Raw genomic sequence first — 27,603 nt, 5'->3', positions numbered from 1 at the left:
GGAATTTTGTCTGAATCACGTTTTTCAGATATTTCCAAGTCTTCTCCGGTTTAAGCGCTCAGCATGGAGCGCAGGATAAATGTGAGCTGAGCCTTAAAGGGGGCTTTACACGGTAGCGATATCGCTAGCAATTTGTAGCGATAGCGAGCGTGTAAGTACCCGCCCTCGTCGCGCATGCGATTGTTTGTGATCGCTGCCGTAGCGAACATTATCGCTACGGTAGCGTCACACATACTTACCTGGTCGGCGTCGTCGCTGTGACTGCCGAACAATCCCTCCTTCAAGGGGGAGGGACGTTCGGCATCACAGCGACGTCACCGCAACGTCACTAAGTGGCCGGCCAATCAAAGCGGAGGGGCGGAGATGAGCAGGACGTAACATCCCGCCCACCTCCTTCCTAGGTGGGCGGGATGGAGATGTTCCTCGCTCCTGCGGTGTCACACATAGCGATGTGTGCTGCCACATGAGCGATGAACCACCTGGATAAACAACCCTTACCGATTTTTGAGTTTGGGACGACCTCTCCATGGTGAATGATTTTCACCATTTTTGAGGTCCTTAAGGTCGCTGGCCAGTGTCACACGCTGCGATATCGTTAATGACGCCGGATGTGCGTCACTAAAAACTTGACCCCGACGACAAAACATTAACGATATCGTAGCGTGTAAAGCCCCCTTAAGGCCCAGTCACACTAAACAACTTACCAGCAATCCCAACAACGATACAACCTGATAGGGATCGCTGGTAAGTTGCTAGGAGGTCGCTGGTGAGATGTCACACTAAGCGACGCTCCATTGATCCCACCAGCACCCTGACCTGGCAGGGATCGCTGGAGCGTTGCTACACGGGTTGCTGGTGAGCTGTCACACAGGCAGATCTCACCAGCAACCAGTGACCAGCCCCCAGCCAGCAGCGCCGCGTGGAAGCGATGCTGCGCTTGGTAACTAAGGTAAATTTCGGGTAACCAACCAGATATTTACCTTGGTTACCAGCGCACACCGCTTAGCGCTGGCTCCCTGCACTCCTAGCCAGAGTACACATCGGGTTAATTACCCGATGTGTACTCTGCTACGTGTGCAGGCAGCAGGAGCCGGCTTCTGTGGACGCTGGTCACCACGGTAAACATCGGGTAACTAAGAAGCCCTTACCTTGGTTACCCGATATTTACCTTCGTTACCAGCGTCCGTCGCTCTCACACTGCCAGTGCCGGCTCCCTGTTCCCTGCACTCCTAGCCACAGTACACATTGGGTTAATTACCAGATGTATACTCCAGCTACGTGTGCAGGGAGCAGGGAGCCGGCACTGACAGCTGAGAGCGGCGGACGCTGGTAACGAAGGTAAATATCGGGTAACCAAGGTAAGGGCTTCTTGGTTACCCGATGTTTACCGTGGTTACCAGCGTCCGCAGAAGCCGGCTCCTGCTGCCTGCACATTTAGTTGTTGCTCTGTCGCTGTCACACACAGCGATGTGTGCTTCACAACGGGACAGCAACAACTAAAAAATGGTCCAGGACATTCAGCAACAACCAGCGACCTCACAGCAGGGGCCAGGTTGTTGCTGAATGTCACACACAGCAACATCGCTAGCAACATCGCTGCTACGTCACAAAAGTTGTTCCTTAGCAGCGATGTTGCTAGCGATGTTGCTTAGTGCGATGTGGCCTTTACTGTGATCTTTGGGAGACAGAATGAACAAATCAACAGCAGTTGAAGAATTGGTTTTATTACTATTTGTTACGTCGTTCACCTTACGGTATAAGTGATAGGGCAGCTTTATTAAAGCGATACCAGATTTATATGTTATGGGGGTTTTTAGGTTTGCTATCACGCAAAAAATCTGCTTTTTATCACAAAATAAAGATTTTTTTATTTTGAAGGCTGTATTTTTTTTTTCTGCTGACAAGAGTCACATGAGGGCTTGTTTTTTTGTGTGATGAGTTGGGAGTTTTTATTGGTACCATTTTGAGCCATATAATATTTCTTGATTGCTTTCTATTCCACTTTTTGTCAGGCAGAATCAAGAGGAAACAGCAAAACAATTTAAAATTTTTTTACTCTAAAAACTATTTTCGCATTGCTGTATTCTGAGAGCTAAAGCATGTATATTTTTCTGCTGACGGAGCTGTATGGTGGCTTGTTTTTTGCAGGACAAGATGACGTTTTCAGCTATACCATTTTTATTTACATATGCCTTTTTGTTCGTGTTTTATTCCATTTTATTATAATGTGTATGATGAAAAACAGTTTTTGGTACTTTTTTTCACGGTGTTCATTGAATGGGTTAACTAGTGTGACCGTTTTATAGGATGGGTTGTTCAGGATGCAGCGATACCAAATGTGTACTTTTTTGGTTTTACATAATTAAAAAAAGAGAATTTTGTTTACTTACCGTAAATTCTTTTTCTTATAGTTCCGACATGGGAGACCCAGACCATGGGTGTATAGCTACTGCCTCCGGAGGACACACAAAGTACTACACTTCAAACGTGTAGCTCCTCCCTCCGGGCTATATACACCCCCTGGATGACAATCTAACCAGTTCAGTGCAAAAGCTGAAGGAGGACATCCACCCATAAGTAGAGATAGAGTAAAACTCGGAAAAACCGGAACCTCTGTCTACAACAACAGCCGGTGAAACACACGGAACAAGAACTGCCAACAGGGAGGGTGCTGGGTCTCCCATGTCGGAACTATAAGAAGAAGGGAATTTTGTTACTTACCGTAAATTCCTTTTCTTCTAGCTCCTATTGGGAGACCCAGACGATTGGGTGTATAGCACTGCCTCCGGAGGCCACACAAAGCAATTACACTAAAAAGTGTAAGGCCCCTCCCCTTCTGGCTATACACCCCCAGTGGGATCACTGGCTCACCAGTTTTAGTGCAAAAGCAAGAAGGAGGAAAGCCAATAACTGGTTTAAACAAATTCACTCCGAAGTAACGTCGGAGAACTGAAAACCGTTCAACATGAACAACATGTGTACCCGAAAAACAACCAAAAATCCCGAAGGACAACAGGGCGGGTGCTGGGTCTCCCAATAGGAGCTAGAAGAAAAGGAATTTACGGTAACAAAATTCCCTTCTTCTTCGGCGCTCCATTGGGAGACCCAGACGATTGGGACGTCCAAAAGCTGTCCCTGGGTGGGTAAAAAATACCTCATGTTAGAGCTGCAAGACAGCCCTCCCCTATAGGGAGGCAACTGCCGCCTGCAGGACTCTTCTACCTAGGCTGGCGTCCGCCGAAGCATAGGTATGCACCTGATAATGTTTGGTGAAAGTGTGCAGACTCGACCAGGTAGCTGCCTGGCACACCTGTTGAGCCGTAGCCTGGTGTCGCAATGCCCAGGACGCACCCACGGCTCTGGTAGAATGGGCCTTCAGCCCTGATGGAACCGGAAGCCCAGCAGAACGGTAGGCTTCAAGAATTGGTTCTTTGATCCATCGAGCCAGGGTGGCCTTAGAAGCCTGCGACCCTTTGAGCTTACCAGCGACAAGGACAAAGAGTGCATCCGAACGGCGCAAGGGCGCCGTGCGGGAAATGTAGATTCTGAGTGCTCTCACCAGATCTAACAAATGTAAATCCTTCTCATACCGATGAACTGCATGAGGACAAAACGAAGGCAAAGAGATATCCTGATTAAGATGAAAAGAGGATACCACCTTCGGGAGAAACTCCTGAATGGGGCGCAGCACTACCTTGTCCTGGTGGAAGACCAGGAAGGGAGCCTTGGATGATAGCGCTGCCAGCTCAGACACTCTCCGAAGAGATGTGATCGCTACCAGAAAAGCCACTTTCTGTGATAGTCTAGAAAGTGAAACCTCCCTCAGAGGCTCGAAGGGCGGCTTCTGGAGGGCAACTAGTACCCTGTTCAGATCCCATGGATCTAACGGCCGCTTGTACGGGGGTACGATATGGCAAACCCCCTGTAGGAACGTGCGCACCTTAGGAAGGCGTGCCAAACGCCTCTGAAAAAAGACGGATAGCGCCGAGACCTGACCTTTAAGGGAGCCGAGCGACAAACCTTTTTCTAACCCAGATTGCAGGAAAGAAAGAAAGGTAGGCAATGCAAATGGCCAGGGAGACACTCCCTGAGCAGAGCACCAGGATAAGAATATCCTCCACGTTCTGTGGTAGATCTTAGCGGACGTGGGCTTCCTAGCCTGTCTCATGGTGGCAACGACCCCTTGGGATAATCCTGAAGACGCTAGGATCCAGGACTCAATGGCCACACAGTCAGGTTCAGGGCCGCAGAATTCCGATGGAAAAACGGCCCTTGGGACAGTAAGTCTGGTCGGTCTGGTAGTGCCCACGGTTGGCCGACCGTGAGCTGCCACAGATCCGGATACCACGCCCTCCTCGGCCAGTCTGGGGTGACGAGTATGACGCGGCTGCAATCGGATCTGATCTTGCGTAGCACTCTGGGCAAGAGTGCCAGAGGTGGAAACACATAAGGGAGCCGGAACTGCGACCAATCTTGCACTAGGGCGTCTGCCGCCAGCGCTCTTTGATCGCGAGACCGTGCCATGAAGGTTGGGACCTTGTTGTTGTGCCGGGACGCCATGAGGTCGACGTCCGGCCTTCCCCATCGGCGACAGATTTCCTGAAACACGTCTGGGTGAAGGGACCATTCCCCTGCGTCCATGCCCTGGCGACTGAGGAAGTCTGCTTCCCAGTTTTCTACGCCGGGGATGTGAACTGCGGATATGGTGGAGGCCGTGGCTTCCACCCACATCAGAATCCGCCGGACTTCCTGGAAGGCTTGCCAACTGCGTGTCCCCCCTTGGTGGTTGATGTATGCCACCGCTGTGGAGTTGTCCGACTGAATTCGGATCTGCCTCCCTTCCAGCCACTGCTGGAAGGCTAGTAGGGCAAGATACACTGCTCTGATTTCCAGAACATTGATCTGAAGGGTGGACTCCTGCTGAGTCCACGTACCCTGAGCCCTGTGGTGGAGAAAAACTGCTCCCCACCCTGACAGACTCGCGTCTGTCGTGACCACCGCCCAAGACGGTGGTAGGAAGGATCTTCCCTGTGATAATGAGGTGGGAAGAAGCCACCACTGCAGAGAGTCTTTGGCCGTCTGGGAAAGGGAGACTTTCCTGTCCAGGGATTTTGACTTCCCGTCCCATTGGCGGAGAATGTCCCATTGAAGTGGGCGCAGATGAAACTGCGCAAACGGAACCGCCTCCATTGCCGCCACCATCTTCCCGAGGAAGTGCATGAGGCGTCTTAAGGAGTGCGACTGACTTTGAAGGAGAGCCTGCACCCCAGTCTGTAGAGACCGCTGCTTGTCCAGCGGAAGCTTCACTATCGCTGAGAGAGTATGAAAGTCCATGCCAAGATACGTTAGTGATTGGGTCGGTGACAGATTTGACTTTGAGAAGTTGATGATCCACCCGAACGTCTGGAGAGTCTCCAGTGCAACAGTCAAGCTGAGTTGGCATGCCTCTTGAGAGGGTGCCTTGACCAGTAGATCGTCCAAGTAAGGGATCACAGAGTGTCCCTGAGAGTGCAAGACTGCTACCACTGCCGCCATGATCTTGGTGAACACCCGTGGGGCTGTCGCCAGACCAAATGGCAGAGCTACGAACTGAAGATGGTCGTCTCCTATCACGAAGCGGAGAAAGCGTTGGTGCTCTGTAGCAATCGGCACGTGGAGATAAGCATCCTTGATGTCTATTGATGCTAGGAAATCTCCTTGAGACATTGAGGCAATGACTGAGCGGAGGGATTCCATCCGGAACCGCCTGGCGTTCACATGCTTGTTGAGCAGTTTTAGGTCCAGAACAGGACGGAATGAGCCGTCCTTTTTTGGCACCACAAAGAGATTGGAGTAAAAACCTTGACCTCGTTCCTGAAGAGGAACAGGGACCACCACTCCTTCTGCTCTTAGAGAATTCACCGCCTGCAGAAGGGCATCTGCTCGGTCGGGATGTGGGGAAGTTCTGAAGAACCGAGGCGGAGGACGAGAACTGAACTCTATCCTGTACCCGTGAGACAAAATGTCTGTTACCCACCGGTCTTTGACCTGTGGCAGCCAAATGTCGCAAAAGCGGGAGAGCCTGCCACCGACCGAGGATGCGGAGGGAGGCGGCCGAAAGTCATGAGGCAGCCGCCTTGGAAGCGGTACCTCCGGTTGCTTTCTTGGGGCGTGAGTGAGCCCGCCAGGAATCAGAGCTCCTTTGCTCTTTCTGAGTCCCTTTGGACGAGGAGAATTGGGGCTTGCCCGAGCCTCGAAAGGACCGAAACTTTGACTGCCACTTCCTCTGTGGAGGTTTGCTTGATCTGGGCTGGGGTAAGGAGGAGTCCTTACCTTTGGACTGATTAATGATTTCCGCCAATTGCTCACCAAACAGTCTGTCTCCAGATAATGGCAAGCTGGTTAAACATTTTTTAGAAGCAGAATCTGCTTTCCATTCCTTTAACCACAAGGCTCTGCGCAAAACTACAGAGTTGGCGGATGCCATTGAGGTACGGCTCGTAGAGTCCAGTACCGCATTGATAGCGTAGGTCGCAAACGCAGACATTTGCGTAGTTAGGGACGCCACTTGCGGCACTGCTGGACGTATGAGAGAGTCCACCTGTGCCAGACCAGCTGAAATAGCTTGGAGCGCCCACACGGCCGCGAATGCTGGAGCAAACGACGCGCCGATAGCTTCATAGACAGATTTCAACCAAAGGTCCATCTGTCTGTCATTGGCATCTTTAAGTGAAGCCCCATCCTCCACTGCAACTATGGATCTAGCTGCAAGCCTGGATATTGGAGGGTCCACTTTTGGACACTGGGTCCAGCGTTTGACCACGTCAGGGGGAAAAGGATAACGTGTATCCTTAAGGCGTTTAGAAAAACGCTTGTCCGGATAAGTATTGTGTTTCTGGATGGATTCTCTGAAGTCAGAGTGGTCCAGAAAAGTACTCAATTTACGCTTGGGATACAGGAAATGGAATTTTTCCTGCTGTGCAGCTGCCTCCTCTGCAGAAGGGGCTGGGGGAGAAATATCCAACAGCCTATTGATGGCCGCTATAAGGTCATTTACCATGGCGTCACCATCTGGCGTATCCAAATTGAGTGCGGCGTCAGGACAAGACTCCTGATCACCCACCTCTGAGCCATCATATAGAGACCCTTCTCGCTGAGACCCTGATCCGCGTGATGACGTGGAGGGTCTCTCCCAGCGAGCTCGCTTAGGCGGACTGGGACTGTCATCGGAGTCAGAGCCCTCAGCCTGTGATGCCTGGGACCCCCTTGAATTACGGATTAATTCCAGCTGAGGGGGGCCGGGGAACATAGACACAGCGGTGTCCATGGTCTGAGCAACTGGCCTGGACTGCAAGGTCTCCAGGATTTTTGTCATAGTCACAGACATTTTATCAGCAAAGACTGCAAATTCTGTCCCCGTCACCGGGGTAGGGTTCACAGGCGTCTCTGCCTGGGCTACCACCACAATAGGCTCTGGCTGACGAAGTGCCACTGGGACTGAACATTGCACACAATGAGAGTCGTTGGAGCCTGCTGGTAGATTAGCCCCACATGCTGTACAAGCAGTGTATACAGCCCGTGCCTTGGCACCCTTGCGTTTTGCGGATGACATGCTGTTGTCTCCTCAAAGCAATATAGGGTGTACAGCCAAGAAGCGACCTTACAGTGCAGTACACAAATATAACACTGTGGCACTAGTGGGGCCGCACGTATGTGCTGCTTACCGCCCGCTTAGCGCGGGTGTGTGGTCGCCAGAAACCCCTAGCCTGGGTCCCTCAGAGCCTGCGTTCGTTCTCCAGCCAGACTGCATGTGTATAATGGCTGCCGGCGTCCTGGGGAGCTGCAAGCCTGGGGGCGGGCCTAGGGCGTGCACAGAGAAAAAGCGCGAAGCCTGTGTCCTACTGTGCTCAGTGAGAGGGCTGGAGCATGTAAATCGTGCTCCAGCCCTCGGCGCTGCCGATTGAACAACGTCTCTCCCCTACCCTGATTGACAGGGTGGGGGGCGTTAACGAAGCGGAGCTAGGCCGCAGAAAAATTGGGGACTAAAGTTAGAAGCGCCGCCGCCGTAAAAGCGCGGTCGGCGCGTCCCCGGCGCACTACAAGTCGCAGCTGCGCCGCCGCTCCAGGGGCGGTCGGCGCGGCGATCCACACACATAAAGTCCCCCAGTAATCTGCGGGGACTATAAGCCCAGCGCACAGCGCTACAGTCCCCGGCGCACTAGCACACCCAGCAAGCCTGGGGTGTGCGTGGCCTGCCATACGGGGACACAGAGTACCTGAAAGTTGCAGGGCCTTGTCCCTGAACGGCACTCCCGCTCCACATCCAGCAGGTTCTATGGGTCTGTGGATGGAGCCCGGCCTCAGGGCTTGGTGGCCGGTAAGATCCCACTTCCTCAGAGCCCCCCAGGGGGATGGGGAAGGAAAACAGCATGTGGGCTCCAGCCTCCGTACCCGCAATGGGTACCTCAACCTTACAAACCACAAGTGGGGTAAGAAGGGAGCATGCTGGGGGCCCCATATGGGCCCTCTTTTCTTCCATCCGATATAGTCAGCAGCTACTGCTGACTAAACAGTGGAGCTATGCGTGGATGTCTGACCTCCTTCGCACAAAGCAGAAAACTGGTGAGCCAGTGATCCCACTGGGGGTGTATAGCCAGAAGGGGAGGGGCCTTACACTTTTTAGTGTAATTGCTTTGTGTGGCCTCCGGAGGCAGTGCTATACACCCAATCGTCTGGGTCTCCCAATGGAGCGCCGAAGAAAAAGAATTTACGGTAAGTAAACAAAATTCTCTTTTTCTTCATCGTTCCTTATGGGAGACCCAGACCATGGGACGTCTCAAAGCAGTCCATGGGTGGGAAATAACCAAAACTGAGAAGTAGGCAAAACCTATCTTCACAAGTGGGCGACAGCTGCCTGAAGGATGCGTCTGCCCAAGCTCGCATCTGCCGAAGCATGAGCATGCACTTGGTAGTGCTTCGAAAAGGTGTGCAGACTAGACCAAGTGGCAGCCTGACAAACCTGCTGAGCCGTAGCCTGGTGCCTGAAAGCCCAGGAGGCACCGACAGCTCTGGTCGAGTGCGCCTTAATCCCTGGCGGTGGGAGCACCTGAGAATGCTGGTAGGAATCGGAGATGGCCGACCTAATCCAACGAGCTAGGGTCGGCTTAGAAGCCGAGAGACCCTTGCGCTGACCCGTGGTTAGTACAAAAAGTGAGGTGCACCGCCTAAAAGCGGCGGTGCGTGACACATAGATTCGGAGCGCCCGCACCAAATCCAAGGTATGCAACGCCTTCTCAAAGCGATGCACAGGGGCCGGACAAAGGGAAGGCAATGAAATGTCCTGGTTAAGGTGGAAAGGAGATACCACCTTAGGAAGAAAGTCCGGAGTCGGACGGAGAACCACCTTGTCTTGGTGAAAAACCATAAAAGGTGACTCCGAAGAGAGCGCAGCCAAATCAGAGACTCTCCTGAGAGAAGTTATGGCCACCAGAAAGACCACTTTCTGTGAAAGTCTAAACAAGGGAACCTCCCTAAGAGGCTCAAAGGGGGGTTTCTGTAAAGCCGTGAGGACCAGATTAAGATCCCAAGGATCCAAAGGCCGCCGGTAAGGAGGAATGATGTGAGATGCGCCCTGCATGAAGGTGCGCACCTGAGCCAGTCGGGCGATACGCCGCTGGAATAATACCGACAGAGCCGACACCTGTCCCTTGAGGGAATTGAGGGACAGTCCTAGCTGCAGACCGGACTGTAGAAAGGACAGGATGGTCGGCAAGGAGAACGGCCAAGGAGCATGGCCGGAAGAGCGACACCAGGACAGGAAAATCTTCCAAGCCCTGTGGTAAATCTTGGCCGAGGAAGACTTCCGAGCCTGAGTCATAGTGGAGATGACCTCAGAAGGAATGCCTGAAGCCGTCAGGATCCAGGACTCAAGAGCCACGCTGTCAATCTGAGAGCCGCAGAATTCTGGCGGAAGAACGGACCTTGAGAGAGAAGGTCTGGGCGGTCCGGGAGATGCCACGGCATTTCTACGGACAGACGGAGCAGATCTGGGTACCAAGCTCGCCTGGGCCAGTCCGGAGCAATGATTATGACCCGACGGCCCTCCATTCTGATCTTGCGCAGAACCCTGGGCAAGAGAGCTAGAGGGGGAAACACATAGGCCAGACGGAACTGGGACCAATCTTGAACCAGCGCGTCCGCTGCGAAGGCCTGAGGATCGTGGGAGCGAGCCACGTAAACCGGAACCTTGTTGTTGTGCCGGGATGCCATTAGATCCACTTCCGGAGTGCCCCACTTGCAGCAGATTGACCTGAACACTGCCGGATGAAGGGCCCACTCGCCGCTGTCCACGGTTTGACGGCTGAGATAATCGGCCTCCCAGTTTTCTACGCCTGGGATGTGGACCGCGGATATGGTGGACTTGGAGTCCTCCGTCCACTGAAGGATTCGTTGAACTTCCAACATTGCCAGGCGGCTGCGAGTCCCGCCCTGGTGATTGATGTAGGCAACCGCTGTCGCGTTGTCTGACTGGACTCGAATGTGCTTGCCCGCCAACAGGTGGTGAAAGGCCACGAGAGCTAGAAGAACAGCTCTGATTTCCAGCACATTGATCGAGAGGGCTGATTCGGACGGAGTCCAAGTGCCCTGTGCTCGGTGGTGGAGAAATACTGCCCCCCAGCCGGAAAGACTGGCATCCGTGGTGAGAATCACTCAGGACGGAGTCAGGAAGGAGCGTCCCTGTGACAGAGAGAGGGGCCGAAGCCACCACTGAAGAGAGCTCCTGGTCTGCGGCGACAGAGCCACTAGCCTGTGCAAGGAAGAGGTCCGCTTGTCCCAACAGCGGAGAATGTCCAGCTGCAGAGGACGCAGATGGAACTGGGCAAAGGGAACCGCTTCCATTGACGCCACCATCTGACCCAGCACCTGCATGAGGTGCCTGATGGAATGATGGCGGGGCTTCAACAGAGAGCGCACCGCCAGATGAAGGGACTGCTGTTTGACTAAAGGCAGCTTCACAAGTGCCGGCAGAGTCTCGAATTGCATCCCTAGGTACGTAAGATCCTGGGTCGGGGTCAGAGTGGACTTGGGCAGATTGACAAGCCACCCGAATTGAACAAGCGTGGCGAGAGTGAGCGAAACACTCCGCTGGCAGTCTGCACTGGATGAGGCCTTCACTAGAAGGTCGTCCAGGTAGGGGATTACTGCCAACCCCTGGAGATGCAGGACCGCAACCACTGCTGCCATGACCTTGGTGAATACCCGAGGGGCTGTGGCTAACCCGAAGGGGAGAGCCACGAATTGGAAATGTTCCTCTCTGATTGCAAAGCGTAGCCAACGCTGGTGTGAAACCGCAATAGGCACATGCAGATAAGCATCTCTGATGTCGATGGATGCTAGAAAATCTCCTTGGGTCATTGAAGCAATGACCGATCTCAGAGATTCCATGCGAAAGCGCCGCACCTGAACATGCTTGTTGAGAAGCTTGAGGTCCAGGATGGGCCGGAAGGAACCGTCTTTCTTGGGGACTAGGAAGAGGTTTGAGTAGAAACCTCTGAACCGTTCCCGGGCGGGAACCGGAACAATTACTCCGTTGGCCTGCAAGGATGCCACGGCCTGAGAGAAGGCGGCGGCCTTGGAGCAGGGGGGAGTGGACAGAAAAAATCTGTTTGGCGGGCTGGAAGAAAATTCTATCCTGTAGCCGTGGGAGATGATATCCCGCACCCACTGATCGGAGACGTGTTGAAACCACACGTCGCCAAAGCGGGAGAGCCTGCCACCGACCAAGGACGTTGCTGGCGCCGCCAGATAGTCAAGAGGAGGCTGCCTTAGTGGCAGTGGCTCCTCCGTTCTTCTGAGGACGCGGTTTCGCGTGCCAGTTGGGTTTACGATCCTTGGCTGAGGTAGTGGACGAAGCTGAGGGCTTAGAGGATGACCAGTTAGAGGAACGAAAGGAACGAAACCTCGACTGGTTCCTGCCCTGGACAGGTCTTCTGGTTTTAGTTTGTGGCAGGGAAGTACTCTTCCCGCCAGTAGCTTCCTTAATAATTTCATCCAGTTGTTCACCGAACAGCCGGGACCCAGCAAAGGGGAGCCCAGCAAGGAACTTCTTAGAAGAAGCGTCTGCTTTCCACTCTCGCAGCCACAAGATCCTGCGGATCGCGAGAGAATTAGCGGAAGCCACCGCCGTGCGGTGAGAGGCCTCCAGAATGGCAGACATGGCGTAGGATGAAAAAGCCGAAGCCTGGGAGGTCAAGGCAACCATCTCGGGCATAGAGTCCCTAGCGAGAGAATGTATTTCCGCCAGAGAGGCAGAGACTGCCTTAAGAGCCCACACTGCTGCAAAAGACGGGGAGAACGAGGCTCCTGCCGCCTCATATACAGATTTGGCCAGAAGGTCAACCTGGCGGTCAGTGGGATCTTTAAGAGAGGTGCCATCGGCCACAGATATGACTGTCCGGGCTGAGATTCTAGACACCGGAGGGTCCACCTTTGGGGACTGAGCCCACTCCTTAACCACCTCTGGTGGAAAGGGAAAACGGTCATCAGAACTACGCTTTGGAAAGCGTTTGTCAGGACAGGCCCTGGGCTTGGAAACAGTGGTCTGGAAACTGGAGTGGTTAAAAAACGTACTCCTAGCTCTCTTAGGAGAGGTAAACTGGTGTATTTCTACCAGAGAGGCTTGCTCCTCTGACACTGGCGGATTGAGGTTCAGTACGGAGTTAATGGATGCAATCAAGTCACTAACATCCGCATCACCCTCAGATAAATCAATGGGGTACATAGAGGTAGCGTCTGAGCCCACAGTAAAGGTATCCTCCTCGCCTTGCACCTCAGCTTGTGAATCAGAGCCGTGGGACGAGGAAGGAGAAGGGTCCCTGCGTCTCCGTTTAGGAGGACGGGGTCCTAACACCTGCTCTGAGAGCTCTGCAGAGCTCGGAGCAGCAGAGACACCCTGAGAAGGGGGCTGATGCATGGTCAGCAGAGTCCGGGACAGCTGTCCCATGGAGTCGGCAAAGGACTGTGAGATAGCCTTAGAAAACGATGCTACCCAAGCCGGGGGTTCAGCCAGCCACCGGTGCCGGAGCAGCCTGAGGGACCCCTGAGAAGGCTCCAGGCTGAGGCACCACCATGTTAGAGCAGGCCTCACAATGAGGGTATGTGCTCGGTTCTGGCAGAATGAGCTGACATGCAGTGCATATAGCGTACAGCTTAGCAGTCTTCTTGCTCCTAGTGACAGACATGCTGCTGAGGTGGAGGCTCTGCAGTAATAATAATAATACACTCCTGTAGAATGACCCCTGAGAGTGTATAATAAAAGCCCACAACCAGAGGTTGTGGCTTACCAGACCGAATGACCCCTGTGTGTGCCCTCCGGATTCCACAGCTCGGACCCCCAGTGAAGCGTCTGCCTTCCAGGATGCAGAGCTGCAGCAGCCAGCGCCGATCAGTGTGAAGACGCTGATAATATGGCGCTGGAGTGAGGAGGGGGGGCGGGGATTAGCCCAGGAGCGGGAAAACGGAGGGCCAAGGAGAGATACAGGGGAGGGAAACATCTCCTCAGAGAGGAGTGTCCTCCCCTCTGCTGAACGGCCGGTGGGCGGCGCCACACTTTTCCCCTGCGTGAATCATGCAGGGGAAGCTGAAAACGAAACTAGGCCGCAACTGAAGCCGGGGCCTAGATTTTTACATGCGGCCGACGAGCAGGCACCGTCGGCGCGGTTCTCAGGAAAAACCCAGAGAACCGGCCGGAAATCACAACAAAGTAACAAAACACACTCTCCCCACAATAAATGTACCCGGGACCCCTGAAAAGCGTCTCAATACTTAGCTTTGAGGCGCAGGGCCAAGTCCCTGGGAGAGGGGCTGTTAAACGCTCCGTCCGACAGGAACCAGACAGGGCTGCGGATGGAGACCGGTCTTCTGCAAGGCAGAAAGAACCGTGATGGCTCCCACTTCAAGCAAGAGCCCATGGGATGGCGAAGGAGCACGGCATGTGAAGGCTCCAGCCTTGTAAAGTCAACCTTAACAGCACCGCCGACACAGTGGGGTGAGAAGGGACATGCCGGGAGTCCAGACTGGACCCGCTTTTCTTCCATATCTTTGAAATCAAAATTCTTAAAAATGAAAAATCAGAGAATGCATGTGTGTGTGTGTGAAGGAGTGTCCTCCCCTCAAAGCATTGAACTGGTTAGATTGTCATCCAGGGGGTGTATATAGCCCGGAGGGAGGAGCTACACGTTTGAAGTGTAGTACTTTGTGTGTCCTCCGGAGGCAGTAGCTATACACCCATGGTCTGGGTCTCCCATAAGGAACGATGAAGAAACATTTATTGGTATGTCTTCCTTAATTATCTGATTTTTTTAAAAAAAAAATACATTTTTAGTCATTTTTTTTTTACTTTTTTCTTTTTACTTAGTCCCTATATGGGACATTACTTTTTACTGCCCTGATCACTGATACAGGATATCTGTCATCGCTGCACTGACACAAGCCTCCATCATTCTCCTGGCAAGATCTCAGAAGCTTCCGTAGCTGGGTGACCTGGAGGTCATCATTACGACCTTGGGTCACCATAGCAACAATCAGTCCCTCACGATGACGTCACGGGGGAACTGATCAGTTGGGAGAGGGAGCGCACTTCCTCTACCCAAATGCTGCAATCGATATAGATTGCAGCATTTAGGGAGTTAAACAGCCAGGCATGGAGCAGGGATTGTCACTGGCTGTAACAACCGGGGCTCAGTTGTCATATAAGACAAGATCCAGGCTGCGATCAAATGGGCACAGCTCTTGTACCCGCATGATCGCCAGGACGTACCAGTTTGTCCAGAGTCATGAAGAGGTTATATCTAAGTTCCCTGCTCTTGTACTTACCCTCTGCCGTCTTCATCTTTATGCATAATACCTCCCGTCCTGTGAAGCCCAGAAGTTAGAAATTAGGTCACAAGCTCTCAATTCAAATCTATGAGAGACAGAAGGAGGCTCTCATAGACTTGCATTGAAGAGTGACTTCCAGCACGGTCCATGAAACAATGGAACTGCGGAAGACCGATGGGAACTGTGTGAATAACAATGAACATGCTAGATGGTGAGTATAAGACTACAGGCAGGGGACAGAGGGACTGAGTGGAGTGGTGCTTTAGTACAACATATACCATCTCAGCTTCTGAAGCTTTGAGGATTGCTCTGTCCGTCTGTAGTGACGGAAGTGGGCATACAATACACAGGACTTATTCTGACTGCAGCGAGCTCTGGTTCAGCATAAAATTACTCATTTTTTGGTTATTATAATGTAACACTAGGAAAGTAATGTGAAATAAATTATCCAATTTGCCATGGATTTCCGGCTAGTGGTAATAGGATTTTTTTTGTGTAGATCCACCATACAGAGAGCTGTCAGCCGATTCATCGTCAGCATGCAGAGACCGGCTGCATAATTGCTGTGTACCAGGATTGGATAACAGAAAATAGGAAAAATAGTTATTAAAAATACTCTGGTGATATATAAAGATGTGGAGGGGTAGTATTGGTGAACTACTGTTGTATTCATTACTTGGTAACCTAGAGTAGAAGAGGGGAATAATGATTTATTCTAAACTGGTAGAAATATATTAGGACCACATCTGAAGGGGGGGGGGGGGCAGCGCTACGGAGGAGAGGGAGGGATTTATCTCCCCATCTCCTCTTTTATCAGCGGATGCGAAAAGCGCACTACTCTCGCGTTACACCGCTGTAATGCGAGTGCAGTGCGATGTTTCTCTCGCCCCATAGACTTGAATGGGTGCGAGTGGAACAAGATCACATGCCATCCACAGAATGCTGAGATTGTTTTCTCGGTCCGATTAGGGCTGAAAAAATAATTGATCATGGGAGCTGGTGCATAGAGTAATATCGGCCCGAGTGTTATGCGATTTTTTATCGCATTCCACTCGCACCATTTTTCTCGCCGTGTGTCCTAGGCCTCATAGTCAGAAAGAAGGGAATTTTGTTTACTTACCGTAAATTCCTTTTCTTCTAGCTCCTATTGGGAGACCCAGACAATTGGGTGTATAGCTTCTGCCTCCGGAGGCCACACAAAGTATTACACTTTAAAAAGTGTAACCCCTCCCCTCTGCCTATACACCCTCCCGTGGATCACGGGCTCCTCAGTTTTGGTGCAAAAGCAGGAAGGAGAAAACTTATAAATTGGTCTAGGGTAAATGCAATCCGAAGGATGTTCGGAGAACTGCAAACCATGAACCAAAAGAACAATTCAACATGAAGAACATGTGTACACAAAAGAACAAACAGCCCGAAGGGTACAGGGGCGGGTGCTGGGTCTCCCAATAGGAGCTAGAAGAAAAGGAATTTACGGTAAGTAAACAAAATTCCCTTCTTCTTTGTCGCTCCATTGGGAGACCCAGACAATTGGGACGTCCAAGAGCAGTCCCTGGGTGGGTAAAAGAATACCTCAATAAAAAGAGCCGAAAAAACGGCCCCCTCTTACAGGTGGGCAACCGCCGCCTGAAGGACTCGCCTACCTAGACTGGCGTCTGCCGAAGCATAGGTATGCACTGGATAGTGTTTCGTGAAAGTGTGCAGACTAGACCACGTAGCTGCCTGACACACCTGCTGAGCCGTAGCCCGGTGCCGCAATGCCCAGGACGCACCCACGGCTCTGGTAGAATGGGCTTTCAGCCCTGAAGGAAGCGGAAGGACAGAAGAACGGTAGGCTTCGAGAATCGGTTCCTTGATCCACCGAGCCAAGGTTGACTTGGAAGCCTGCGAGCCCTTAGGCTATGTGCGCACGTTGCGTAAATTCATGCAGTTACGCTGCGCTTTGCAGCGCAGCGTAACTGCATGCGTCCTGCGTCCCTTGCACAGTCTATGGAGATTGTGCAGGGGCCGTGCGCACGTGGCGTCTCAGAGCGCAGCGCTTCGGCTACTGCCGAAGCGCTGCGCAAAAAGAAGTGACATGTCACTTCTTTCCTGCGCTTTGCCGGCAGCTCCTGCTCTGTCTATGGCAGGAGCTGCAGGCAGAGCGCATGGAATCGGCGCTCACTACGGACATTTCTGCAGCGATCTAAAGCGCACATGTGCTCTTCAGATCGCTGCAGAAATATCTGCAGGGCTAGTACGCAACGTGCGCACATAGCCTTACGCTGGCCAGCGACAAGGACAAAGAGAGCATCTGAACGACGCAGGGGCGCCGTGCGAGACACGTAGAGCCGGAGCGCTCTCACAAGATCCAAAGAGTGCAAATCCTTTTCACACTGGTGAATTGGATTAGGGCAAAATGAAGGCAAGGAGATATCCTGATTGAGATGAAAAGGGGATACCACCTTAGGGAGAAATTCCGGGACCGGACGCAGAACCACCTTATCCTGGTGAAACACCAGGAAGGGGGGCTTTGCATGACAGCGCTGCTAGCTCAGACACTCTCCGAAGTGATGTGACTGCCACTAGGAAGGCCACCTTCTGCGAAAGACGTGATAGAGAGACATCCCGCAGCGGCTCGAAAGGTGGTTTCTGAAGAGCCGTTAGCACCCTGTTAAGATCCCAGGGTTCCAGCGGACGCTTGTAAGGTGGGACTATGTGGCAAACTCCCTGCAGGAACGTGCGGACCTGCGGAAGCCTGGCTAGGCGCTTTTGAAAAAACACGGAGAGCGCCGATACTTGGCCCTTGAGAGAGCCAAGTGACAAACCCTTGTCCATTCCGGATTGAAGGAATGAAAGAAAAGTGGGTAAGGCAAACGGCCATGGAGTAAAACCGTTATTAGCGCACCAGGATAGGAAGATTTGCCAAGACCTATGATAGATCTTGGCGGACCTAGGCTTCCTGGCCTGTCTCATGGTGGCAATGACATCCTGAGATAACCCTGAAGACGCTAGGAGCCAGGACTCAATGGCCACACAGTCAGGTTGAGGGCCACAGAATTCAGATGGAAAAACGGGCCTTGTGACAGCAAGTCTGGGCGGTCTGGAAGCGCCCACGGTTGACCCACCGTGAGATGCCACAGATCCGGGTACCACGACCGCCTCGGCCAGTCTGGAGCGACGAGAATGGCGCGACGGCAGTCGGACCTGATCTTGCGTAACACTCTGGGCAGCATCGCCAGAGGAGGAAACACATAAGGCAGTCGAAACTGCGACCAATCCTGAACTAACGCGTCCGCCGCCAGAGCTCTGTGATCCTGACACCGTGCCATGAATGCCGGGACTTTGTTGTTGTGCTGTGACGCCATGAGATCGACGTCCGGCGTTCCCCAGCGGCGACAGATCTCTCGAAACACGTCTGGGTGCAGAGACCATTCCCCCGCGTCCATGCCCTGACGACTGAGAAAATCTGCTTCCCAGTTTTCTACGCCCGGGATGTGAACTGCGGAGATGGTGGAAGCTGTGGCTTCCACCCACTGCAGAATCCGTCGGACTTCCTGGAAGGCTTGACGACTGCGAGAGCCGCCTTGGTAGTTGATGTATGCGACGGCAGTGGCGTTGTCCGACTGGATACGGATCTGCCTGCCCTCCAGCCACCGATGAAAAGCCAATAGGGCTAGATACACTGCCCTTATCTCCAGAATATTGATCTGAAGGGATGACTCTATCGGAGTCCAGGTTCCCTGAGCCCTGTGGTGGAGAAAAACCGCTCCCCACCCTGACAGGCTTGCGTCCGTGGTGACCACAGCCCAGGTTGGGGGTAGGAAGGATTTTCCCTGCGACAGAGAGTTGGGAAGGAGCCACCACTGAAGTGACGTCTTGGTTGCAAGGGAAAGGGAGACGTTCCTGTCGAGGGAAGCCGAACTCCTGTCCCATTTGGGGAGAATGTCCCATTGGAGTGGCCGAAGATGGAATTGCGCGAACGAGACTGCCTCTATAGCTGCCACCATCTTCCCCAGGAAGTGCATGAGGCGCCTTAAGGGGTGTGACTGACTCCGAAGAAGGGATTGCACCCCTGCCTGCAGAGAAAGCTGTTTGTCGCTCGGAAGCTTGACTAACGCTTGCTGGGTATGAAACTCCATCCCAAGGTACGTCAGTGATTGGGTCGGTGTCAACTTGGATTTCGGGAAGTTGATGATCCACCCGAACCGCTGGAGAGTCGCCAGAGCGACAGATAGACTTTGTTGACACGCCACCCGAGACGGGGCCCTGACTAGGAGATCGTCCAAGTAGGGAATCACCGAGTTGCCCTGAGAATGCAGGACCGCCACAACGGATGCCATGACTTTGGTGAAAACCCGTGGTGCTGTCGCCAAGCCGAAAGGCAATGCCACGAACTGGAGGTGTTCGTCCCCGATGGCGAAACGCAGGAAACGTTGATGCTCGGGTGCGATCGGTACATTGAGATAAGCATCCTTGATGTCGATCGATGCTAGGAAGTCTCCTTGTGACATTGAGGCGATGACCGAGCGGAGAGATTCCATCCGGAACCGTCTGGTTCTCACATGTCTGTTGAGTAGCTTGAGGTCCAGAACGGGACAGAATGACCCGTCCTTTTTTGGCACCACGAACAAGTTGGAGTAAAATCCGCGACCACGTTCCTGAAGGGGAACGGGGATCACAACTCCTTCCATCTTTAGAGCGGCTACTGCCTGAAAAAGTGCGTCGGCCTGAGCGGGGGGCGGAGAGGTTCTGAAGAAGCGAGCCGCAGGACGAGAGCTGAACTCTATCCTGTAACCATGAGACAGAATGTCTCTCACCCATCGGTCTTGAACATGTGGCCACCAGGCGTCGCCAAAACGGGAGAGCCTGCCACCGACCGAGGATGCGGTCAGGGGAGGCCGAGAGTCATGAGGAAGCCGTCTTGGAGGCAGTGCCTCCTGCGGCCTTTTGTGGGCAAGACTTGGACCGCCACGCATAGGAGTTCCTCTGGCCTTTCTCCGGCCTGTTGGACGAAGAGGATTGGGACTTGGCGGAGGGACGAAAGGACCGAAATCTCGATTGGATCTTTCTCTGCTGAGGTCTCTTAGGTTTGGACTGTGGTAAGGAGGAGTCCTTTCCCGAGGATTCCTTAATAATCTCATCCAGCCGTTCGCCAAATAAACGTTCGCCAGAAAAAGGCAAACCGGTTAAGAACCTTTTGGAAGCAGAGTCTGCTTTCCATTCGCGCAGCCACATGGCCCTGCGGACAGCCACGGAGTTAGCGGATGCCACGGCCGTACGGCTAGCGGAGTCCAGGACGGCGTTCATGGCGTAGGACGAAAATGCTGATGCCTGAGAGGTCAAGGAAGAAACATGCGGAGCAGAATTCCGCGTGAAAGGATTAATCTCAGACAGACATGCCAAGATTGCTTGGAGAGCCCACACGGCCGCAAAGGCCGGGGCAAAAGATGCGCCCGTGGCCTCATAAATAGACTTCACCAAGAGCTCTGTCTGTCAGTGGCATCCTTCAGGGATGAGGCATCGGCAACAGACACAACGGACCTAGCAGCCAATTTAGAGACTGGCGGATCCACCTTGGGTGAGTGAGCCCAGCCCTTAACGACTTCAGAATGGAAGGGGTAACGCGTGTCAGTGAGGCGCTTAGTAAAGCGCTTGTCCAGGACCGCTCTGGGCTTCTGGACAGCGTCCCTGAAGTTAGAGTGATCAAAAAACGTATTGCGTGTACGTTTGGGGAACCGAAACTGGTGTTTCTCCTGCTGAGACGCCGACTCCTCTACAGGAGGAGGCGGGGGAGAGAGATCTAACACCTGGTTGATGGACGAGATAAGACCATTTACTAAGGCGTCCCCCTCAGGTGTATCAAGGTTAAGGGCGACGTCAGGGTCAGAGCCCTGAGCTGCGACGTCCGCCTCGTCCTCCAGAGAGTCCTCAAGCTGGGATCCCGAGCAGCGAGAGGAAGTCGGGGAAGAGTCCCAGCGAGGCCGCTTAGCCGGTCTAGGACTACGGTCCGGGCAGGAGTCTTCCGCCTGAGACCGAGGGGCCAACCTATGAGCGCGCTGTGGCACGGACCGAGAGGGGCCTGGAGGCGACGAGCCAACAGGGGCCAGGGCCTGTGAAAGGTCCGGTCTGGACTGCAAAGCCTCTAGCAGCTTAGAAGACCATTTGTCCATAGACTGTGCAATGGATTGAGAAAGTGACTCAGAGAGTTTCTCAGCAAAAGAGGCGAACTCTGTCCCTGCAGCCTGGTCAGGGGGAGCAGGGGGGTCTACATGAGCCGAGGGGCCCACCAGTGTCCGAGGCTCCGGCTGAGCAAGCGAAACAGGGGTCGAGCATTGCTCACAGTGAGGGTAGGTGGAACCCGCAGGTAACATAGCCCCACAAGAGGTACAGGTCGCAAAAAAACCCTGTGCCTTAGCAGCTTTGCTCCTTGTGGACGACATGCTGTTGTCTCCTAGGAGAGTGATCACTGAGGGTATATGGGAAAAGGGTATACAGCCCACCGAACAGATAGATATAGATATATACATATCTAATCCGACACCCTAGGTGGACCAGCACCGGGTGACCGGTGTGGCTTATCGACCGCTAACGAGCGGAGTGTGTCCTCCAGATTCCCTGCCTTGGATCCCCCGGAGCTGCAGAGCTGTTCACTGAGAATCCTCCACCGGCAGAATGCCAAAAAATGGCTGCCGGAGCTCTCAGGGGAGGAGTGGAGCCGTGGGCAGCGCCGGCAAAGTGCGGGAATCTGGGGTCCCCACAGTGATCAGTGAGGGGGGAGGAAACATGCAGGATGCTCCAGCCCTCACATCTGACGTTAGGTCGGTAATCCCGCCCTTACCCCTGACAGGCAGGCCCGGGGGCGGGATTTTTGCGACTGGGCCGCGATGAACCCAGGGACTAAATTTGAGACCGCACCTGACAAGCAGGCACAGTCGGCGCGGAAGTCCACCGGCCTCCTGAATTCAGCAGCCGCCGCGGCTTCCGGGAAGAAGGTGCGCTCCCTGCACAGTCCCCTATGGGGACACAGAGTACCTTTGAGTTGCAGGGCCCGGTCCCTGAGGTTGAAGAGGCTCCGGTCCGGCAGGTTCCCACAGGGGCTGCGGATGGAGCACGGTCCCAGTAAATGGATGACCGCTTAGGATCCCACTTCTCCTAGAGCCGCTTAAGGGATGGTGAAGGAGACGGCATGTGGCTCCAGCCTCTGTACCCGCAATGGGTACTTCAACCTTAACAACACCGCCGACGTAGTGGGGTGAGAAGGGAACATGCCGGGGGCCCCGTGGGGGCCTTCTTTTCTTCCAACCGACATAACTAAGTTGAGAATGCATGAGTGGATGTGTGCCTCCTTCCACACAAAGCATAAAACTGAGGAGCCCGTGATCCACGGGAGGGTGTATAGGCAGAGGGGAGGGGTTACACTTTTTAAAGTGTAATACTTTGTGTGGCCTCCGGAGGCAGAAGCTATACACCCAATTGTCTGGGTCTCCCAATGGAGCGACAAAGAAAATTTGATATATTGCTTTCTGAAATGCTGCAGTGCTTCAGAGAGATCATGCTTTTAGCCAAGTTCCCACGATGAGTATTGGGTGCATTTTTACAAAGAGTGAGACCCCATGCGCACACTGCAGTTTTTGGTTGCCTTTTAGTCACCTGCACGCTTTTCCTTCCCAAGCAAAGTCTATGAGATTTCAAATTTATACAAACAAAAGGAGACAGAAGTCTTTAAATTTGCCTACATAACCATATATCCCATGGTCCAGAAATCACCAAAACATACGCACTAAATGAATATACAAAAATATATTTTATTGGGTCGGACACATAAAATCATGGGATATAGACAATAGTAACATGTAAAAGCAGGTGTTAAACACACAAAGGAGGGTGAATAGATTCCCCATGTGGGGCCTCATGCACACAATTGCAAATAAGGGTATATACCGGCTCCCTGTTATGGTAGGTGCTAGGTGATTACAAGTTAAGTAGACAGCTTAAATCCACAAAAGGCGATATACTAGACAAAGGTCAGAGGATCACCTAGTAGAACAATAAATGCATAGATATCACCACAGCACAAAAACCCAGCAGGGAGCTTACCAAGGTAGATGAGGTCACATGCGGACACAATTGGGGACAAGTCCCAACACGTGTTTCGTGTGATGACTTCCTCAGGGGACTTCTTAAAATATATTTTTGTACAGTGGTACCTCGCATGACGAGTAACCCTCTTAACGAGAATTTCGCTTAACAAGCAAAGCTTTCTGTAAATTTGTAACCCGCTTTACGAGAAAGCTTTGCTGTACGAGCGAAATTCTCACCGCACACACTTCCGGTTCCATCCATCCACCTTGTTCTGACCCGCACTTGCAGTCCACACAAACACACACATGTACGCATAAACACACACGCACGCACACACATACAGTATTATGCTCACCTTACCTTCCGTTCCACCGCCGGTCTCATGGTTCTTCCCGGGTACATCGCGACGTCCTCGCGGCGAACTACAAGACCCAGAAGGCATGTGATGGAACGGAAGGTAAGGTGAGCATATAATATAACATAATATGTTTACCTTTCGTTTCATCGCCGGCCTCCTGGGTGCTATAGTGCGCCGCTCCGCTCCAGTCCACGCTGTGTATCTGCATCCATAGCGACGAGGGAGGAACTTCCTGTCATCGCTAATGAAAGGCAGAGCGCTGGCCAATCAGAGGCAAGCGGCTCTGCCTTTGACGTCAACGCTCTGGCCGGGAACTTCCTGCCTCGTCGTTATGGTAACGCATTACACAGCCCGGCCCCGTACCAGAGAACAGCAAGTCCCAGCAGACCGGCGATGGAACGGAAGGTAAGGTGAGCATATAGTGCGTGTGTGCATGTGTGTTTGTGTGAGTTTGTGTGAGTCTGTACGTGTGTGGAATGGCACAACAGGGGACCAGGATGGGACATTTTAGAAGTTGTGGAACGGATCGTCAGCATTGCAATGATTTCCAATGGGAAATCTTGCTCTGCTGAACGAGTACCTTGATTAACAAGCACAGTCCCAGAACGGATTGTTCTCGTTAAGCAAGGTACCACTGTATATGCATTTAGTGCGTATGTTTTGGCGATTTCTGGACCATGGGATATATGGTTATGTAGGCAAATGTAAAGACTTCTGTCTCCTTTTGTTTGTATATGTCTATTGAAGTTGTTGCCTATTACTCCTTATGAAGTCCTCTTATACTGCTTTGCTTTTTCTTAACAGATTTCAGATTTGCTGTGCACACTTTGCTTTTTTTTTTTGGCTGCATTTTTGTGGCAACCACAAAGATGCAGCACGTCAATTCTTTTTGCATTTTTCACCCATTGATGATCAAAAACGCACTAAAAATGCATGGCCACAAGGTGCATTTTTGTGGTTACCAAAAAAATGCAGTGTGTTGACATAGCCTATCAGTGTCAGCAAAGTGAAGGGGAATTATAGAAATCTTACTTTTAAGCACAGCATAAGCTAACCTATGGAACGTTTTTTAGATCTGCAACACGTCAATTTCTCCTGTGGGCGATATGTGGTTTTTGTGGATTTTTATAGACTTCAATTAGTGGAGGAAAATCCACAGATAAAATTTGCGTATATTCCGCACATGACTATCGATAAAGTTCTATCAAGGGTAAGAAGCCGAAAGTTTCCAAAACAAAGTAGTTTTATTTTGGAACACGACATACTAAAAAGGAAACAAAAAGCACTGCAGGAAAAAACAAAAAACGTGACATAAACGAATATTTAAAAAAACAAACAAAAAATGGAACCAAAAACACAAATAATCTACATTTAGTTAATAGGTACAAAAAAGCTGAAGAAAACCTACAACATCAAAAAGTCAGCAACTACTCCTCATGCATACATAGCCTTAAGGGTACGCTCACACGAGCGTTGAAATCGGCCGAGTGCAATGTGAGAAAATCTCGCATTGCACTTGGACCTATGTCAGTCAATGAGGGAGAGCAGTTGGTCAGATTTTCTCCCATCCAGATTCTGGATGCGAGAAAAGTCGCAACATGCTGTGATTTTCTGCCAGAGCCGTATCACTCACACCCATTCAAATCTATGGGTGCGAGAGAAACATCGGACTGCACTCGGATGTTATCCTAGTGCAGTGCGATATATGCACAGGCTGACAATGGAGGAGATGGGAAGATTAAGCCCTCCCTCTCCTCCGCAGTGCCCGTCCTCCGCTTCACAGCTGTGACCTGATTGCAGGATCTGGTCACAGTCACATGACACTCGGCTCACGCTCGCAGCAGAGCCTGAGCCGGGGGTCATTAGCATATCACATCCGATGCCATACGCTCGTGTGAGTCCAGCCTAGGAGGCAGGTCCCTTGTGGCTTTTCCCTGTCCTGCTCACCTAGATTGCCAGGCCTCTGGCTAGACACACAATTTTAATAAGACCATGTAACCTCCATAACATTAGCCCATTTAATAAAAGTGACTGGGACATAACCACATCATTTTTCCTCATATAGAACCCATGTGCATGAACAAACCATCACATGACCAAGGCCTGAAGGGCTATAGCCGACATCTTTAACCCCTTTACCACCAAACCTGTTTTCGCCTTAATGACCGGGCCATTTTTTCCAATTCTAACCAGTGTCACTTTTACAGGTTATAACTCCGGAACGCTATAACTGATCTCTGTGATTCTGAGATTGTTTTGTTGTTGTTTTTTTATATCGTTCAGCGTGTCGTCAAAGTTGTAAGACAGTTTTATTCTTCAAGTCAGTACGATTACAGTGGTACCACATTTATATACGTATTTTTTGTTTTGCCGCTTTTACTCCATAAAAACTATTTTATAGAAAAAACCTGTTTTTGCATTGCTGCATTCCGAGAGCTATAGCTTTTTAATTTTTCCGCTGACAAAACTGTATTGAGACTTGCTTTTTGGGGGGAAAAGATTAAATTTTCAGCTGTACTATTTTTATATATGATTTTTTTATCGCGTTTTATTACACTTTTTTTTGTCAGCTGTACGATAAAAAGACAGTTTTTGGTACACTTTTTTTTTTCTTTACAGTGTTCACTGAAGGGGTTAACTAGTGTGACAGTTTTATAGATTGGGTTGATACAGGCACGACGATGTCAAATGTGTAGATTTTTGGGGGGTTTTTTCTACATAAATTTGCATACTTATTGGAATTTTTTCTGCTTTTTATTTTCAGATTTTAATTTTTTTAATATTTTTACTTCTTTTTTTTTTTAGTCCATTTACGTGACATTACTTTTTGTCACTGAGATCATTCATATAATCCACTGCAATGCTTGATCACTGCAGTGGATTAGATCTGTCAGTGATAAATTTACAGCACCGATACTTTGCCTTGCACACCTAGCATGGTGTGCAAAGCTTTCCGTAGCCGGGTAACCCAGGCATCGTCATGACTATGATACCGGGTTACCATGGTGGCAATCAAATCTCTGTGATCGCATTACAGGGACCTGACTGCATAGGAGAAGAGCGCAATCCTCTCCCTACTGTGATGACTGCTGATCGTAGCATTTAGGGAGTTAAATTGCCAGGAGCAAGCGCAGAATCGCTCCGGCCAGTGAAAGCTGGGTACCTGCTGTAACATCAGCGGCAATCGTGGCGATACAGCCCCTGTATCTCTGCAATCACCATGATGTCTTGAGTATGTCATGGTCGGGAACGCACCGACATTCATGACGTATGTCCCAAAGAGGTTAAAGAGACTGTCCAAAGGACCCCAGGCAACTAAAGTTTAAGGATAATGCTCCTAAATAACCTCCTGAACCTTTTCTGCCAAGTTTCATGTTGTTTTATGGGTATTTGCTTTGCTTCCTGTGCCCTAGTACCAGCTCTGTTGTCATAGCGATCACTTCCTCTTCAGAATCCTCTGCTCCCTTCTTAATATATTTCCCATCATTCCTTGTGCAAGCCACCAGTGAGGACAGACCCCTAACTCCGCCTAAACCCTGTCATCTCCTCCCCCAGAGTCACACACAGCCGGCACTGTTCAAGTCAGTGATACAGGGAACAGAAGAAATGCATAAAGGAACAACCCTATCAATGAAGACTGTCATCTCCTCAACCCTATCAAAGATTATCAGCTACTCCCCTTCACTGACATGGATGGATGGATTAATGTATGAGGCGAGATCTGAACAGATTCATCATATAAAAGGTGTATATACCTCAGGGTGTATATACATAACTTAGGATATACAGTATTGTGTGTACATGTATATACACCCTGCTGTGTACACACAGATACAAGGGGCAGCAGCAAATGCACAAAAACTGACTGCAACTCCGCCCACCTATGCAGCAAGCCCCGCCCACCCATGCAGTGTCCAGAGCCAGGAAGTGAGGGAGACTCTGACCTGACATCACAGGAAGCAGATTCCCAGCCAGAGAACATGTCACCAGCACAGATTACAGCAGGATTTGGCACAGCAAGGTATTCAGTGACCTGCTTCTCTATGGCAGCTAGTGTACATGAAAGGGACATATAAAATATTGGTCTACCCCTTCAAGGGATCTGCAAAAAGGTATAGACATAAAATATAGAACTGTGTTAACCCTCGATCATCTGGTGACATGCCATCGATCACTCACCCTACCAGCCAATCAGTGGCCAGGTAATCGCTATTGATCCCAGCAGAGGATGATACAGTATGTGCTCCATATATTGTATATCACATTGTAATGTGGCCTGGTCATGTAACACACGGATCAGACACATAGGCAGTCATTTTATAGGG

General features: G+C 51.5%; 1 protein-coding gene across 1 annotated transcript in view; it reads right to left on the bottom strand.

Moving 5' to 3' along the window:
• Positions 1-27,603, bottom strand: part of NCAPH2 (non-SMC condensin II complex subunit H2) — a 228,765-nt gene that overhangs the window by 200,607 nt on the left and 555 nt on the right. The gene's annotated exons all lie outside the window — the stretch shown is intronic.

This window comes from Anomaloglossus baeobatrachus, chromosome 4 (assembly GCF_048569485.1).
Source record: "Anomaloglossus baeobatrachus isolate aAnoBae1 chromosome 4, aAnoBae1.hap1, whole genome shotgun sequence".
In the NCBI taxonomy this organism is placed as follows: Eukaryota; Metazoa; Chordata; class Amphibia; order Anura; family Aromobatidae; genus Anomaloglossus; species Anomaloglossus baeobatrachus.
Note: the sequence above shows the minus strand (reverse complement) of the source record. Positions and strands in the feature narration are given on the sequence as shown.